Consider the following 5,525-nt stretch of genomic DNA (forward strand, 5'->3'; position numbering starts at 1 on the left):
GCACCATACCTACAGGCTGGGGAACTCCCTTCTCATCAGTGCAGAGGCAGAAAAGGATACTGGAGTCATCATTGATGCCAAGATGAACATGGGCCAGCAGTGTGGGGAGGCAGTCAGGAAGGCCAACCACACCCTTTCATGTATCCACAGAAGCAGCTCAAGCAGACCTAAAGGGGTGATACTCCCCCTCTATGCGACACTGCTCAGGCCACAGTTGGAGTACTGTGTCCAGTTCTGGGTGCCGCACTTCAAGAGGGATGTGGACAACATGGAGAGGGTCCAGAGGAGGACCACTCACATGATCAGGGGGCAGCAGGGCAGGCCTGATGAGAAGAGGCTAAAGGGCCTGAACTTATTAAGCCTCCACAAGAGAAGGCTGAGGAGGGATCTAGTGGCTTGTTTCAAAGTAGTCAGAGGGAACCAGCAGGCATTGGGGGAGTCCCTGTTCTACCAAGCACTACCAGGAGTGACCAGGAATAACGGTCACAAGTTGGCAGAGGGTAAAATCAGATTCAACATCAGGAGGCACTACTTCACTGTCAGGGAGGCTAGGATCTGGGACCAACTTCCAAGTGAAGTGATGCTGGCTCCTTGCTTGGGGGTCTTTAAGACAGGACTAAACAATCACCTTGCTGGGGTTGTTTGAACCCAGTACTCTTTCCTGCCATGGCAGGGGGTCAGACTTGATGACCTGCTCAGGTCCCTTCCAACCCTACTAACTATGAAACTATAAATTTAATCATCCACCAGTACATTTCTCCAGGTGTTTGGTTCTGGAAACACCAGGACCACTTAAGGTAAACTTGAGGAAGTGATCCTTGAAAGTTCAGATGAAAGTGATGAAATGAGTGATCAGCTTTTGCTCCCCTAATGACAAGGCAAAAGTAAGGGAGCTCTATATACTTCACAGAGCAACTTTATTTTTGCCATAGGATATGTATAGACATTCTGCCCACAACTATCTTTGGTTTTTTAAGCATCTATAGTTAGAAGTTGAAACACTTGAAATCTAGGCAATTTTTCTCAGACAAGTGATCCAATTGATCTTATCTAGGTGCCTAACAGGAATCATAGGGTTGGAAGGGACCTTAAGGGTTATTTTTAATCTATTTGGGGAATGGGGTCAGGTAAGTTCTTCCAAAGGGTGATCCAGAGAGCCAAGCAGAGCCTAGAAGTAGCTAGTTGGAATTTCTAAGTAAAGGAGTGAGCCTAAGCTCCTGTCTTCCAAAAGAGCTTTGTAGCTGACTCAGGCTGCATGTATGCACCTCCATATACGACTAATGAAGAATGTCTCGTGCATATTCTGGGAGCATATACAAAACTGTTTGTGGAGGTTTTTACCTTTTTCCCCGATAGATTTGTAGCTACAGCTGTCATACAGAAAGTGGGACACTTGGCTTTTAGGTCTCCTTAACCTGAGAGGATTCAAATTCATGTTTTCCACTTTCTAGGAAATGTTTCCTATGCATTGTATGTATAGATTAGGAATATGAGAGCATTTTCAATACTTACTTTTGAAGCCGGTCAGCTAACAATGAAAGAGTCATGGGAGCAGAAGGAAAGCAAAGAAAACAGAGCATGCCTCTCCATCCTCTTGGCTACAACACTTGCCAGGCAGAGAGCAGACCTAGGTTCTGATTAGCTCTTGGCTACTGGGCAGAAAGTGAACTTTAAAACTTCTTTGAGCAGAACTCAATGTTGTCAGTGTTAGACATGCTTCAAATACTGTTTATGGATTGAGTACTGCCAAGAACTTTGGTCCCTCCAGCACCAAAGTGAATCACAACAGATGTGTTATTAGAATGGATTTAGACACACAGTGATCTAACTGGATAACTTCTGGGTGTACCAAGGGGGTCAAGTGTAAGTGCCTAGGAAGATTTCCAGTTCAAAATGGAAATGTCAAATTCATTTTTGATTGCTGAAAATGAGCTAATTTGCATCTGTACGTGAGTAAATTCTGCTTATGTTAAACAACCCCTGAGACCAAACTACTTTGTGCTTTGACTATGTATGTATGGACTGTATAAAGAGTTTAACGGAGAGACGTGGATGTAGAGATTTTAGAGCAGATTGTCATTGGATACTGAACTTGTCTACAGTATCTATTTGAAGTAATTTTCTATTGGAGTAAGTATATGTTTGAAGAAAATGTCAGTGCTTTCCCTCTGATTCTGCATGGTTTACTGTGGATAGAACTCATTACTTCCTGCTTTGATATGATGTGCTATGTTGCTAAATTGTAACCAGCTACTTGTTCTGATGTGCACATAAGTTACTCTCAGTCATTTTGGGAAACAAATGTTTTCAATTAGGATCGATATAGTAGTATAATTCATTGCATTATATAGTTTATATTTAATATACATAATAGTTTTCCCCTAATGTTTAAGAAAAAGATGGATACAGTCAGATACTGTCTGAAATTTATGGGAAATACACTCTGCTTTGGCAGACTCATGTATCACTTTCTTAAATTGAACATCTTTAAAATAAATTTTAAAACATGTTATTAAAAAATTTCTGGGAAAGAGCAAAATGACATTTCAGAATATGATCAAGAGGTTTTTTTTTTCAGGAAAGTGAACATGAATGAGGACTTTGGGTGCAGGTTAACATTATTCTATTAGGTTTGATATTTTTACACAAGACAGTGAATTCCAGAAAGATACTTTACATAGAAATTGCTTCACTCATGTATGTCAGTCTTACATTGCAAGTGAAATGGAGCAAGGAGGTAAAATGCTATAGGTTACATTTTTAAATAATACATAGGGTAACCCCTTAGAAAGAAAACCCTTGAACTATGAAGGGTTAATTTGTTTAGAAATTGAAAGAGAGATTAGAAGTGGAATGATTTCTTTGACATCAGCTTTAGCATTGAAGAGCTTTTTTTCCAAAAGTTAGACTGAAGGAAGTGTTTTATATGTAGAGATTAAGAGAACTAAATATGCATAGCTTTTTGAAGAAATGACTAGGAAGTGTCATGAAAACTGTCTTCAAGTACAGTCAATTGAATTATTCTAAGTATTAGTCACTGAAATTTAGCCCTTTTTCTATTTCATAAATTGTTTGGTAAACAATTCCAAGTCTATGAATATATTTATTATTCATGTATATTTGTCTATGAGTTGTTCACAGCTCTTCACTTTGAATAGTCACTGTTTGTTATTTGTGGTGCATGAGTACTTATCTAATATAATCCAGACTGGATCACATTTCATCATTTTAAAAAGAAGAATACAAGAAAGAACATGAATAATGAATTATAAACACTATTGTTATATGCAAAACTGTAGAAAATGATGTATGCTAAGTTTGATAAGGCTTCCTGGTTTGACAAACCCAGTTTGATGGGTGATGACCCGCTATATAATCATCAGGGATCCTGGTTTTCTCTGATTAAAAAAAAAAATCCCCAATTTTCAGATTTAAAAAAGTGACCCAATGTCCATTTTTTTTCTGTGATTAAAATGAAACACTGTTAATATATATCATTACCACTAACATAATAGTCCATGATTAAAATGAAACTATATAGTATAGTATAGTATAGTAGTGTTTCATTTTAATCATGGAAACGTGTATTTGTGGTTTCTTTTTTTAACTGAAAATTAAGGATTTTTTTAAATCAGGGAAAACCAGAATCCCTGGTAATCAGGAACAATGGGCTATCATTATTCACAGCTAGAAATGATCTTAACTCAAATCTTTCTAGTAATGAAGAGATTAGGTCATTATATTTTGTACTACAGGCAGTCCTCGACTTACAACATTTCGAGTTACAACATTTCGTACTTACAACGCTTATAAATTGAGACCCTGTTTCTACTTCATGACATCAGTTTTGACTTCACAATGCTTGATCTGATGTGATGCCACACCAGCAAACAAGTTTGCTGCATTGTCCATTTCCCTGGAGAACATCTGTCCAAACTTCCTTAGACACTTTCTTTAAGAAGCAGACAAGACTCCAGAAAAACTTGAAATCAAGACTCCTGCGAAGACTCCAGCCAAGAACCCTTCAAAAAGTGCAAACAAGAGCCTTTCAAAAAGTCCAGCAAAGTCACCTCAAAGAAGTCCTTCCAAATCAATATGATTGCTATTTACAATATAAATGCATTAATATAGCTATATTACTCATCTATAATTAATTGAGTACAAAATTCGGTGGTATTTTTAGTGAAAGTAGGATATCAGGCCTTGGGTTTGAAACCAATTCCCCATTTATAACATTGTTTCTTATAAGAAAATTGGTTCCAAGTTACAACATTTCAACTGAAGAGGCAGTTTTCAGGAACCAATTTTGTCTTAAGTCCAAGGAGTGCCTGTACTTAACCAGCTACATTTAAACTGTTAATAGTCAACCACAAAGGGACCCATTCTCCTTGGCATGGATGATTAAGTTTTCCAAATACAGCTTTATAAAGTTCTTGTACATAGGCTGTTGTAACTGGACACAAAATAAAATAGAGCCCTTGCAAGTTATAATAAGTGGTCATTGATCACTATAAGACCACATGGAACAAGGAGTCCAAATAAATGAATAAAATATCTTGAGTGGAAAAATGCAGGAACTAAAAGCTGATGAGAGCTGAAACTCCCTCAAAATATAAAAAAAACAAGTGGAGAGAGTTCAAAAACTGTGTCTGCAAATAATGGGTGCCAGATTATTGAAAGACAAGCAGGATATGGGAGGAGGAGGGAGAAAAGAGACTCTAAAAATAGCTTGTTCTGAAGCACTTGACATTTTTATAGTTTTCAGTAAATTTAGTAGGTGGCAGCTAACTAAGAAATTGTATTACAGAAATTTAAGAAGTACCAGGCTTATGAAAAACTGAAACATGAGACATATGGCTATAAATAGTATAAAGTAAAGTTGAAACCATAGCAAGGTTGTGGCTAATCTAGTGCTAAATAGCCTATTTTGCAATTTTTCAGGGATGAATCCCTACTTACACAACAGATCATGTTTGGATCTGGAACAAAATTACAAAGTGACTACTAAAAGATTTTAAATTAAACCTGGACAAAGCAATTAAAATTTATCATGCAAAGGAACTTTCCAAGTCCACAAATAAAGTGACCAGTGGTCTGATTCTATGCACATGATAAAGCATACAAAAATTAAAAAGACATGAAGAAAAAATGCATGCAAAGCTCAGAAGTAGAGTCCAGCCAAAATAACATGTACAGATGCACATGCTGTGGCAAACAGCATAAGCGAAGACAGTGCCTGGCATGTGGGAAAAGTTGAAAGAAATGCAATGGACAAAAAGACTTAAGACAGAACAACTATCTCAGATGGAGGACCATCAGTAATAGTTTCATAGTTTCTAGGGTCAGAAGGGACCTGAGTAGATCATCTAGTCCGACCCCCTGCCATGGCAGGAAAGAGTACTGGGGTCAAACGACCCCAGCAAGGTGTTCATCTAACCTCCTCTTAAAAACCCCCAGGGTAGGAGCCTGCACCTCTTCTCTTGGAAGTTGGTTTCAGATCCTAGCCGCCCTGACAGTGAAGTAGC

The sequence above is a fragment of the Gavialis gangeticus genome, unplaced genomic scaffold (genome assembly GCF_001723915.1).
Source record: "Gavialis gangeticus isolate Ggan-Ray unplaced genomic scaffold, GavGan_comp1, whole genome shotgun sequence".
Lineage (NCBI taxonomy): Eukaryota > Metazoa > Chordata > Crocodylia > Gavialidae > Gavialis > Gavialis gangeticus.